Here is a 14,033-nt window from a genome sequence, read left to right as displayed (position 1 = left end):
TTCAAGTACCCCTTCAGCACCTTTCCCTCTCTCTTCCTCCTCTGGGATACCAATTATGCGTATATTATTTCTTTTTAGTGTATCACTTAGTTCTCTAATTTTCCCCTCATACTCCTGGATTTTTTTATCTCTTTTTCTCAGCTTCCTCTTTTTCCATAACTTTATCTTCTAGTTCACCTATTGTCTCCTCCGCCTCTTCGAGCTGTCGTCGTTTCCATTTTGTTTTGCATCTCGTTTAAAGCATTTTTCAGCTCCTCCTGACTATTCCTTAGTCCCTTGATCTCTGTAGCAAGAGATTTTCTGCTGTCCTGTATGCTGTTTTCAAGCCCAGCGATTAATTTTATGACTATTATTCTAAATTCACTTTCTGTTATATTATTTAAATCCTTTTTGATCAGTTCATTAGCTGTTGTTATTTTCTGGAGATTCTTATGAGGGAAATCTTCCATTTGGTCATTTTGGATAGTCCCTGGAGTGGTGCGGGCCTGCAGGGCACTTCCCCTGTGCTGTGGTGTATAACGAGTTCATGGGCGGGGCCGCAGTCAGACCTGATGTCTGCCCCCAGCCCACCGTTGGGGCCTCAGTCAGACTGGTGTGTGCCTTCTCTTCCCCTCTCCTAGGGGCGGGATTCACTGTGGGGTGGCATGGCCCGTCTGGGCTACTTGCACACTGCAAGGCTTGTGGTGCTGGGGATCTGGCGTATTAGCTGGGGTGGGTAGGCAAGGTGCACGGGGGCAGGAGGGGCAGGCTTAGCTCACTTCTCCTTAGGTGATCCACTTCAGGAGGGGCCCTGTGGCAGTGGGAGGGAGTCAGATCGTCTGCTGGAGGTTTGGCTCCACAGAAGCACAGCGTTGGGTGTTTGCGTGGAGCGAGCAAGTTCCCTGGCAGGGACAGGTTCCCTTTGGGATTTTGGCTGGGGGATGGGCAAGGGAGAGGGTGCTGGTGAGTGCCTTTGTTCCCCGCCAAACTGAGCTCTGTCATCGCGGGGCTCAGCAACTCTCCCTTCCTTCGTCCTCCAGCCTTCCCGATTTCTGAGCAGAGCTGTTAACTTATGACCTCCCAGATGCTAAGTCCTGCTTGCTGTCGGAACACACTCCATCCGGCCCCTCCACTTTTGCAAGCCAGACTCGGGGGCTCTGCTTGGCCGGCAGGCTGCCCCTCTGCCCAGGCTCCCTCCCACCAGTCCATGGAGCGCGCACCGCCTCACCGCCCTTCCTACCCTCTTCAGTGGGCCTCTTGTCTGTGCTTGGCTCCGGAGACTCCATTCTGCTAGTCTTCTGGTGGTTTTCTTGGTTAGTTAGGCAGGTGTAGGTGGAATCAAAGTGATCAGCAAGATGCGCGGTGAGCCCAATGTCCTCCTACGCCGCCATCTTCCACATTTTTTTTAATTTAAATTCAAGTTACTTAACATATACTGTAGTAATAGTTTCAGGAGCAGAATTTAGTGATTGATCACTTACATAGAGCACCCAGTGCTCATCTCAACAAGTGCCCTCTTTAATGCTAAATACCCATTTAGCACATCCTCCCACCCACCACCCCTTCAACAACCCTGTTTGTTTTCTGTATTTAAGAATATCTTATGGTTTGTCTCCCTCTGTTTTTATCTAATTTTTCTGTCCCTTCCCCTATATTCATCTGGTTTGTTTCTTAACTTCCACATAAGAGTGAAATCATATATTTGCCTTTCCTTGATTGACTAATTGGGCTTAGCATAATACATTCTAATACCATCCATGTTGTTACAAATGGTAAGATTTTATTCATTTTGATCACTAATATTCCATTGTTTATATATACCACTTCTTCTTTATCCAATCATCGATCAATGGACATTTGAGCTCTTTCCAGATCTGGCTACTGTTGATAATGCCACTATAAACACTGAGGTGCATTTGCCACTTTGAATTAACATTTCTGTATCCTTTGGATAAATACCTAGTAGTGCAATTGCTGGGTTGTAGGGCAATTCTATTTTTAGTTTTGTCTTTAAAGTTTATTATTTTGGAGAGAGAGAGAGAGAGAGAGAGCAGAGGACAGACAGAGAGAGAGGGAGAGACAGAATCCCAAACAGGTTCCTCACCATGAGTGCAGAGCCCAATGAACCATGAGATCCCAACCTAAGCCAAAATCAAGAGTTGGATGCTTAACTAAGTGAGGCATCCAGGTGCCCCTATTTTTATTTTTATTTTTTTTGAGAAACCTCCATACTGTTTTCCAGAGTGGCTGCACCAGTTTGCATTCCCCCCAACAGTGCAAAAGTGTTCCCCTTTCTCCACATCCTTGCCAACATCTCTTATTTCCTGAGTTGTTAATTTTAGCCATTCTCACAGGTGTGAGGTTGTATCTCATTGTGGTTTTGATTTGTATTTCCCTGATGATGAGTGATGTTGAACATCTTTTCGTGTGTCTATTAGCCATCGATGTCTTCTTTGGAAAAGGGTCTATTTATGTCTTCTGCATATTTCTTCACAGGATTATTTGGTTTTTTTGGGTGTTGATTTTGATAAGTTCATTATATATTTTAAATACTATTTATCTGATATGTCATTTGCAAATATCTTCTCCCATTCTGTTGGTTGCCTTTTAGTTTTTTGATTGCTTCCTTTGCTGTACAGAAAATTTTATCTTGATGTGGTCCCAATAGTTCATTTTTGCTTTTGTTGCCCTTACCTCCAGAGACATGTCCAGTAAGAAGTTGCTGTGGCCGAGGTCAAAGAGGTTGCTGTTTGTGTTCCCCTCCAGGATTTTGAAGGTTTCCTGTCACATTTAGGTCTTTCAACCATTTTGAATTTATTTTTGTGTATAGTATAAGAAAGGGGTCCAATTTCATTCTTCTGCATGTCGCTGTCCAGTTTTCCCACCACCATTTGTTGAAAAGACTATCTTTCTTCTACTGGATACTCTTTCCTACTTTGAGAAGACAGCTTGACCATACATATGTAGGTCCATTTTTGGGTTCTCTATTTTTTTCCATTGATATAGGTATCTATTTTTGTGCTAGTAGCATTCTGACTTGATGATTATGGCTTTGTAATACAGCTTGAAGTCCAGAATTGTGATTTCTCCAGGTTTTGTATTCCTTTTCAACATTACTTTGGATATTTGGGGTATTTTCTGGTTCTGTACAAATTCAGAATTGTTTGCTCTAGCTCTGTGAAAAATGCTGATGTTATTTTTATAGGGACTGCATGAATGTGTGGATTGCTTTGGGACATTTTAACAATATTCTTCCAATCCATGAGAATCAAATGTTTTTCCAGTTCTTTGTGTCATTTTCAATTAATTTCATAAGCTTTCTATATTTTTCAGTATACAGATATTTACCTCTTTAGTTAGGTTTATTCCTAGGTATTTTATGGATTTTGGTGAAATTGTAAATGGAATCAATTCCTTGATTTCTCCTTCTGTTGTTTCATTTTTGGTATATAGTAATGCAACCGTTTTCTGTACATTGATTTTATATTGTACGACTTTACCAATTTCACGTATTGGCTCTTTTTGGTGGAGTTTTTTGGGTTTTCCACATAAAGTATCATGTTAACTATAAAGAGTGAAAGTTTGACTTCTTTGCCAATTTGGATGCTTTTTATTTCTTTTTGTTGTCTGTTGAGGCTAGGACTTCCAGTACTATGTTGAACCAGTGCTGAGAGTGGACATCCCTGTCATGTTCCTGACTGTAGGTGGCAAGTTCTCAGTTTTTCCCCATTGATGATATTAGCTGTGGGCCTTTCATATATTGCCTTTATGATGTTGAGGCATGTTACTTCTATTCCTATTTTTTGTGGGTTTTTATCAAGAAAGGATGCTGTATTTGTCACATGCTTGTTCTGCATCTATTGACAGGATCATATCTTTTCTTTAATTATTGTGGTGTATCACGTTGGTTTGCCAATATTGACCTAGCCCTACAATGGGAATAAATCCCACTTGGTGGCATAGTGATTCATGGTGAATAATTATTTTAATGTAATCTTGGATTCAGTTTGAAAGTATCTTGTTGAGAACTTTTGCATTGAGTTTCATCAGGTATATTGACCTGTAATTTTCCTTTTCAGTTCAGTATTTGTCTGGTTTTGGAATCAAGGTAATGCTGATTTCATAGGATGAGTTTGGAAGCTTTCCTTCCATTTCTGTCTTTTGGAACAGTTTGAGAAGAAAAGGTATTAACTCATCTTTAAATGTCTTCTTGAATTCCCCTGGGAACCATCTGGCCCAGGACTCTTGTTTGTTGGGAGATTTTTATTACTTATTCAATTTCTTTGGTGGTTATGGGTCTGTTCAAATTTTCTATTTATTCCCGTTTCAGTTTTGGCAGTGTGTGAGTGTCTAGGAATTTGTCCATTTCTTCCAGATTGACTTTTGTTGGCATATATTTTTTCATATTATTCTCTTATAATTGTTTGTATTTCTGTGGTGTGGGTTGTGATCTTTCTTCTTTCATTCATTATTTTGTCTTTTGGGGTCCTCTTTTCTTTTTGATAAGTCTGGCTAGAGGGTTATTAATTTTGTTTAGTCTTTCAAAAAACAGCTTTTAGTTGCATTGATCTGTCCTAATGGTTTTAATTTGTTTTTATATCACTTATTTCTGCTCTAATCTTTATTATTTCCCTTCTTCTGCTGGCTTCAGGCTTTATTTGCTTTTCCTTTTCTAGCTCCTTTAGTTGTAAGATTAGGTTGTGTATTTGGGAACTTTCTTGCTTCTTGAGATAGGCCTGAATTGCAAAGTACTTTCCTCTTAGGACTGCCTTTGCTGCATCCCAAAGTGTTTGTACAGTAACGGCTTTTAATTTCATTTGCTTCTATGTATGTTTTTTTTAAATTTCTTCTTTAATTTCCTTATTAACCCATTCATTCTTTAGTAGGATGTACTTTAACCTCCATGTATTTGAGGGCTTTCTAAATATTTTCTTATGGTTGATTTAATGTTTCATAGCATTGTGATCTGAAAATATGCATGGTGTGATCTCAATTATTCTGTATCTCTTGAGGGCTGATTCGTGACCAAGTATGTGATCTTCTCTGGAGAATGTTCCAGTGCACTTGAGAAAAATGTGTATTCTGCTGCTTTAGGATGAAATGTTCTTGAATATATTTATTCAGTCTTTCTCGTTTAGTGTGTCATTCAAAGCCATTGTTTCCTTGTTGACTTTTTGTTTAGGTGATCTGTCCATAGCTATAAGTGAGGTAGTAAAGTCTCCTACTCTTATGGTATTATTTTCAATGAGTTTCTTTATGTTTGTGATTGATTTATTTATATGTCCATTGTTGTAAGTGGGATGTTAAAGTCCCCTACTATTATTATATTATTATCAGTGAGTTTCTTTATGTTTGTCATTAATTGATTTATAGATTTGGGTGTTCAAGTTGGGGGCTTAAATGTTTACAATTGTTATATTTTATTGTAGGATAGGCCTCTTAATTATGATACGATGCCTTTTCTTCATCTCTTGTACAGACATTGTTTCAAAATCTAGTTTGTCTGATATAAGTATGGCTACTCTAGCTTTCTTTTGACTTCCAGTACCATGATAGATAGTGCTCCATCTCCTTGCTTTCAATCTGCAGGTGTCTTTAGGTGTAGAATAACTTTTTTTTTGTAGGTACCATATAGATGGATCTTGTTTTTTAAATCCATTCTGAAACCCAATGTCTTCTGATTGGAGCATTTACTCCATTTACATTCAGAGTGATTATTGAAAGATGAATTTAGTGTCATTTTGTTACCTGTAGAGCTGGCATTTCTGGTGATGCTCTCTGATTCCTTGTAGTCTTTGTTGCTTTGGTCTTTTTTTTTTCTCCACTCAGAGTCCCGTTAAATTTTCTTGCAGGTATGGTTTAGTAGTCATGAATTCCTTTAGTTTTTGTTTATTTGGGGAACTATCTCTCCTTATATTCTGAATGACAGTCTTGCTGGAAAAAGAATTCTTAGCTACATATTTTCCCCATTCAGCACATTGAATATTCCCTGCCACTCCCTTCTGGTCTGCCAAGTTTTAGTGGATAGGTCTGTTACTAACCTTATGTGTCTACCCCTGTAGTTTATGGACCTCTTTCCTTAGCTACATTCAGAGTTCTCTCTTTACCTTTGTATTTGGAAGTTTCACTATGATATGTTGTGGTGTTGACCTGTTTTTATTGATTTTGAAAAGAGTTCTCTGTGCTTCTTGGACTTGGATTCTTGTTTCCTTCCCCAGATCAGGGAAGTTCTCAGCTATAATTTGTTCAAATAAACCTTTGACCCCTTTTTCCCGCTCTTTTTCTTCTGGAACTCCTGTAGTATGGATATTGTTTTGTTTCATGGAATTGCTTAGTTCTCTATGTCTCCCCCCATGATCTAATAATTTTCTTTCTCTCTTTTTTTCATCTTCATTATTTTCCATAATTCTATGTTCTATTTCACTTATTCTCTCCTCTGCTTCTTCAGTTCTTGCTGTCAGTGTATTCAGTTTGTTTTTCATCTCAGTTATAGCATTTTTTAGTTCATCCTGACTAGTTCTTAGGTCTTTGATCTCTGCTGCAAGGGTTTCTCTAGTGTCTTCTATGCTTTTTCCCAAGCCTAGCTAGTAGTTTTATGACTGTTGTTCTAAATTCTTGTCTAGATATATTGCTTATATCTGTTTAGACCAGGTCCCTGGCTATGATTTCTTCTTGACCTTTCTTTTTGGGAGAATTCCTCTGTCTTGTCACTTTTGCTAAGTTTCTGTCTTCTGTGTGTTTTAAAAGCTTCTTATGGTTCCTTCACCTGAGAGTACTACTGTGTTACAAAGGGGTCATACAGTGTCCAGAACCTGGCACTTGAAATATTTCTGGGTATGCTGTGTACATTCTGCTGTTGTGTTTTGGCTGCTCTTTCGACTGGTCAGTCCTCTGCAGAGCTCATATTTGCTTACAGTGGTAGAGTGTTTGGACCTTTAACTAGGTGTGCTTGTATTTGTTTGTCCTCTGCAGAGCTCATCCTTGCTTACAGTGGTGGAGTGTTTGGACCTTTAATTAGGTGCGCTTGTATTTGCTTGTTGAAGCAAACCTGGAAAAAGGGGGGGGGGATTCTAATTTCAACAAATGGAACAACAAAAAAAACCTTGAAAATCCAAAAACTGTAAGGTTGACTCCAAAGATAATGAAAGGGAGGTAAAAAAGAAAAACGAAGAAGAAAGAAAAAAAGAGGGAAAAGAAAGGAATAAAAAGCCTGATCCAAGAAAAAGAGGAAAGGAAATGAAAAAAATCAAACAAGAAACTATGAGCCTGATTTCAAAAGAAAAAAAAAAAAAGAAGGAAGAAAAAAGGAAAAAAGAGCTGTCTGTGTCATTTTGAGGCACAATTTTCAGTGAACTTGGTGCATGAAAGGTGCTAGCTGTGTTGGTCTTCTTGAAGATAAGTTCCCTGAATTGGCTCAGACTGTCTTTTCCCAGTAAATAAGCAGCTGCTTGGCAAGAGGGGCATGTTTGGTGTAAGTGGGTCCCACCTCTACTGGGGACTGCTGCTGTGTTGCTCTCTGAAGTCCCACTGTGTTGGTATTGATCGAAAAATGGCACCAGCCCAATCTCTCATCCCCAGACTGAGGGTCTCACAACCCCCATGGTTCAGACTGCCCTTACAGAATAGCGAGGTCAGTCAGCGTGCCCTGCACACACTCTTTGTTTTTTCCTTGGTGCATGGTTGGTATTCAAAACCGAAAGTCTTCACAGACCTGGCATGATGCTGATCTACTCCCTTCATCCAGAGTAGAGCCTCTCTACCCTGCTGATGAATGGGCTTTGGCTGACACCTGCAGGCTCTTTTTTCCTTGGATAGGCAATAAACCCTATTCTAAAAGTACTCCAAGAAGGGGAATGTTCTCTCCCAGTGTGCCCCAGAGATCTCTACAACACTGTATGCACTCCAGGGCCCACTCCCTCTTTCCCAGGGGTGTACCCTATGTCTCTTCTCTGGAGAAAGTCTCTCATTTTAACAACCTCAGAATTTCAGCTCCTAATGCTGTTTGCAGAAAGGAACTGGGACACTCAGTAATTCCCTCTCCTGAAAGAAGTTTTCTTTCAGAGAAGTTTTCTTCTTGTGCTAACTTGTTGCCATGCTTTCTCAGCCCTTCTTTGTTTCTCTCCCTAATGTCTCTCCACATAAAGGTTTCCCTCCCCTCTGAGGTACCACTGTCCCCCTCCCAATTTACTTCTACATAACACACTCACCAAGGTGTCTCCTTCCAACTGTGGAGATCCTTCTTCCTGTCTGCAGACCAATTTCCTGGGTGTTCCAAGTGATTTGACCTCAATACAACTGGGTTTGAGGGATGAAGAAAGGTCCTTTCACTTCCCCACCATTTGAACTCCTCCTGCTCTTTTGTGTGTTTTAAAAGATTGTTATGTTTCCTGCACCTGATAGTACTGCTATATTTAAAAGGGGTCATACACTGTCCAAGTTTCTGAAACTTCAAGAAGTGTTTTTTGTGTATGCTCTGTGCACTCTGCTGTTGCATTTTTACTACTCTTTCCTACTGGTCAGTCCTCTGGAGAGCTCCTCCTTGCTTGTAGTTGGGAGTGTTTGGACTGTTAACTAGGTGTGTGCTTTTATTTGTTCATTAAAATAAGCCTGTAAAAAAAGGAGGAAAAAGCCTGATACCCAAAAAAGAGAAAAGGAAAGGAAACCAACCAACCAACCAACCAGAGAATCAAAAAACTATAAGGCTGATTTCAAAGAAAAAGAAAGAACAAGAAAATTAAAAAAAGAAAGAAAGAAAAATAGGAAAGAAAAGAAAAGTCTGGTCCAAAAAAAGAGAAAAGGAAATTTAAAAAAAAGCTATCAGTCTGATTCCAAAACAGCAAAAGAAGAAGAAGGGGAAAAAAGGAAAAAAAATAAAATAAGCCTGGTCCTATTTCCACCAGCACTGCAGTTGTCATTTTGAAGCACTCGATTTTCAGTACACTTGATGGACATGAGTGGTTGGTGGTGCCTTGTGCTGGTCTTCTGGAGAAGAGGCCTTGCTGTGTTGGATCAGAGTCAGTCTTGCCCCAGTAAATAAGCAGTTTCCAGGCACAGGGGGCAGGTTTTGGTCTAAGCATGTCCTGCTTCCACTGAAGGGTCACTGTGCTGCTTTCTGAAGTCCTAACATGTTGGCGTTGGGAGGGAAAATGGCGCCACCTCAATCTCTCATCCCCAGAGAGGGGTTTTCACACTTCCTACTGTTCAGGCAGCCGTCACACAATAGCAAAGACAGTCAGCTCTCCTGGCACCACAGCTCTCCTGTGTGTTTTCCTTGGCACATGTCTGGGATTCAAAATTCGAAGTCTTAAAGTACCGGGAACAACTGGACCCGCCCCTTCCTCTGGAGTAGAGACTCTCCACGCTGTGTCTGGTATCTTTTGTCCCAGTAAAACCGTCCTATGCCTGTGTAGTGCACATAATCTATGGTGTAGCTAAAAGCAGGAAAAAGGTTATATGCCCTCTGGGTGTGCCTCTGTCTCCTACTGGTGAAAGGTCTTTTGCTGGTCCATACAGGGTCTTTTGTCATTGGAGAGGCAATATACCATCTTCCAAAACTATGCCAGGAAGGGGAATGTTCTCTCCCAGTGTGTCCTGGAGATCCCTACACCACCCTATGCATGCACTCTGGGGCCAGCTCCCTCCTTCTCCCCAGGAGTGTGTACCACAGCTCCATTCCAGAGAAAGTCACACACTTCCAAACCTCAGAGTGTAAACTTCAAACACTGTTTGGAACAAAACAAAACAAAACAAAACAAAACAAAACACACCCTGCAACATTCAGTACTTCTCACTCTACAGTCCATGATCCAGAGAGGTTTTCCTCTTGTACAAACCTGATACTGCACTCTCTCAACTCCTCTCTTCTTTCTCTTCCTTTTGACTCTCCACAGAAAGTGTTCCCTCCCTTATGTGGCACCGGTGTTTTTCTCTCCCTCAATTCACTCTCATGTACCTCGCACCTGCCACACTGTCTTCAACCATGGAGATCTTTCTGCCTGTCCACAAGTTGATTTCCTGGGTGATCCAAGTGATCTAATTTCAATATAGAGCTGTGTTTGAGGGATGAGGAAAGCCCAGGGTCCCCCTACTTCTCTACCATCTTAACTCTTCTGAATTCTATTCCTAAAACCAAAATTCCACTCTATGTTGGCTAAAATTTAAATAATTAAAAAAAATTCTAGTTGGTTAACATATATCATAAAATTGTTTTTCAGGTGTATAGTGATTCATCACTTATATATAACACCCAGTGTTCATCACAAGTGCCTTCCTTAATACCCATCACCCATTTAGCCCATCTGCTACCTGCTTTCCTCCATCAACCCTCAGTTTGTTTTCTATATTTAAGAGTATCATGGTTTGCTTCCTTCTTTCTTTTTTCCCCTTCCCCATGTGCACCTGTTTTGTTTCTTAAATTCCACATATGAGAGAAATCATGTGTTTTTCTGTCTCTGCTAAGTCACTATTTTTTTCTTCTGTTTTTTCCATACAGCTATTCATTCCATAAAGCGTGTTTCTCATTTCATTTATTGTACCCTTTATCTCTACTATGTTATTCCTTATCTCTGTGTTAAGGGTCTCACTAATATCCTCCATTCTTCTCTCAATTCCTGTGAATATCCTAATTATTATTGCTTTAAATTCTTTATCATGAATGTTACTTATATCTGTTTTGTTTATATCTCTGTCTGTGGCCTTTTCCTGTTCTTTCATTTGGGATATATTTATCTGTTTCCTCATTTTGTCTGCCTCTCTGTGTCTATTTATGTGTATTAATAAAGTCATGTTTTCTGTGTCTTCTGCTCTTTAAAGTAGTGACTTAATGAAAAAGAAGTTCTGGAGAACACTGCCTTACAGTGTCCCCTCTTTTCCAGAACCTGGCACTTCAAGAGTATCCTGTTTTTGATTATACCTTGCTCTTTTGTCTGAGTCACTTTTTCTTTCTGTGCAGTCATCTGCACTGACTCTCTGCCTGATGTGGGCTCTGCTTGCCTTCTGTGATGTTAGAGGGACCCAGGAAGACCAGCTCCTGGGCAAGAATACCCACCAGGGAACATGGAAACAGGGACGTGGTGTTAGCAAAATGTATTCTGGACCACTAATCCTGTTGCTTCACACTGAAGAAAAAGTTCTCAGACACTTAGGCTGAGCAGATGTGCAGGGCTGCCTCTGCCAGTGAGAACAACAACAGCAGCAGTCTGCACATAGTCTTTATTTCATATTTCATTAGATAGAAGTATCAAAAAATACCAAAGCAAGGAAAGAGAGCACTAAGGATCTTTAGATATTAGCCAGACATACATCTGGTGGCTATGTGAAGGCAATAAGGGAGTGCTTGTGGTTTCAAGGAATGTCGGAGTTACAACAGCTTTTATTTCTTAACTGTCCTTTGGGGGATCATGGGTCTCTGATCTCATAATGCTATCATGTTCGAAAGCCTTATAATGCTATCATGTTCAAAAGCCTTGAGACCAGAACATTGCTGACGTTTCACCTATTGGCCCATTCGCCCTCCAGGACTTATAATACATTCTCTAGAAATGACTCCACATAATCCAATGCTGGATCTGCTGAAATGCTGTGGTGGCTGGGGACTCACAGCTAAGTGTGGTGTGGTGGATATGTGGTACATTTGGTGGCAGCTATGCACCTGGCAGCTGAGCTGCCTGCTTGGCTTTAACAAAATTTTCCCTGAGCCCAGGATGGAGGCCAACAGGCTTGAAATGGGTGAATAATCAGAATTTGTGGGTGTGGTGCACTGCTGGTGGTTACTTAACAAGTATCTATGCAGGGCCACCTCCAGCAGGTGTCTCCGCTTACACCGGAGGGCAGGGGCAAGGGAGGAAGATGGTACCTGCCAGACCCCTTGTTTCCAGAGAAGTCCCCCAACAAGCTCCAAAATCAATATGAACAAATTTGTCTCCTGTTTGATCCTGGTACTGTGTAAACTAACATTTTTATGTTGCCTCTCTGTGCAGGCTACTGTCTCTTTAAGGGTGGCAACATGGCTATCACTTGCCCTCTTGGCTTGCCCAATGCTGAGTCAGCTGACCTCCAAAGCTCCAGTGGTTTTACAAACTCGTGGAATTCAGCCCTTCTGGTTTTTAAAAACAAATGCTATGGTAATTAGACTTCCCTGTATGAATTCCCTGGTGTGAGAGCCCATTTCTCTGCCCACTGTGTGTGCACAGCTCTCTGCCTGCTGCAGGTAACCTTCCCCCACCTTTCTGACCTTTTTACGTTTTCAGACGCAGCTTCTCTGTATTTAGTTATGGAATTTGTTCTGCCATCTTCAAATTGCTCTCTAGTTTATTGAATTGGATGTGGATGATAGCTAGTTGAAAATGTGGGATGGGGGCACCTGGGTGGCTCAATCAGTTAAGCATACAACTCCTGATTTTGTCTCAGGCTATGATCTCATGGTTCATGAGATTGAGCCCCATGTTGGGCTCTGTGCTGACAGTGTAGAGCCTGCTTGGGATTTTCTCTTTCCCTCTCTCTCTGCCCTACCACCGCTCACGTGTTCTCTCACTTTATCTCAAAATAAATGAAATAAACATTTAAAAAAAGAAAATGTGGAATGGTATGAGCTCAGGGTCCTTCTACTGCACCATTTCCCAAGCTCCTCAAGCATTACCCAAATATTTTTAAATTATTCTTTTGCTATTTTTATAGTACTTCCTCAAGGGTTTACAATATAAATGTTGAATTATCAACATTTAAGTTTATGCTTTCTCAGTTCCAGTGATTTATAGAAATATTATTCCTACTTAGAATCCTTTTGTCTAACCATTTTGTGTTATGTGTATTATATGTTCATATTTCCATTTCAATATTTTGTTATAACTGTTACCTTATATAGTCTTATGTTATCTGAAGAATGTGAGAAATGAGAAAATATAAATTTAGAGAGTATGTTATGTTAAACTATATTGTTCTTTATGAATCTTTTCATATCTTCCTCTTGGATTTGAGTTACCACGTGCTGTCATTTTCTCACTCTTATGTAGGTTTGTTCCACCCTTTGTCTTCTTTGCTCTAATTGTCAGATATATTACATCGCTGTATGTTATATACCCAACAATACAATTCTAAAAGTATTCCTTCAAGAAATTACTATTTAAACCAGTTAAGAGGAAAAAAGAGAAGAAATATTCAATTGTAGAGTCTTTTGTAACTATCTAAATAATTTCTGTCACTGGAGTTCTTTTTTTTACATTTTTTTAACGTTTATTTATTTTTGAGAGAAAGACAGAGTGTGAGTGGGGGAGGGGCAGAGAGAGAGGGAGACACAATCTGAAGCAGGCTCCAGGCTCAGCTGTCAGCAGAGTCTGATGCAGGGCTTGAACTCACAAGCAGTGAGATCATGACCTGAGCTAAGTGGAATGCTTAACCAACTGAGCCACCCAGGCACCCCTGGAGTTCTTTCTTTTTCCATTTGGAATCAAAGTACTGTTCAGAGTCATTTGAACTCAGCCTGAAGAATTTCCTTTTACAATTTCTTGTAAGTTTATAAGAAATTTATAAGAAATTGTCTTCTAGCAATGTGTTTTCACAGCTCTTTTTAAATCTGGAAATTTATTTCATTTTTATTTACAAACAAAAATTTTTCAGAATATTAGATTCCTGGTTGACAGCTTTTTTCTTTTTCCAATACTTAGAATATATAATTCCTACTAGCTTCTAGCTTACATTGTTTCTGATGGAAGTCAGCTATTTAACTTACTGGGATTACTTTGTATATGATTGATCTTTTTCTAATATTATTCATTTTTTTTTGTTCTGAGATTTCAGCAGTTAGATTATGATGTGCTTGGATGTGAATCTCTTTTAGTAGGTGTAGATTATTGGTTTGTAATTAAATTTGAGATGTTTTCAGGTATTGTGTTTTAGAATATTTTTTCTCACCTCTCATCTTCTGGTGTTCTCATTGTGCATATTTTGGTGTAGTTAATAATGTCCCATATTTCTCTGAGGAATCTATACATTTTTATCACATTTAATTTAATTTAATTTAATTTAATTTAATTTGTTTTATTTTAAACTCCAGTATA

The sequence above is a fragment of the Panthera pardus genome, unplaced genomic scaffold (genome assembly GCF_024362965.1).
Source record: "Panthera pardus isolate Hobbes unplaced genomic scaffold, ASM2436296v1 HiC_scaffold_27, whole genome shotgun sequence".
In the NCBI taxonomy this organism is placed as follows: Eukaryota; Metazoa; Chordata; class Mammalia; order Carnivora; family Felidae; genus Panthera; species Panthera pardus.
The sequence above is the reverse complement of the archived record's forward strand: the minus strand, read 5'-3'. Positions refer to the sequence as shown.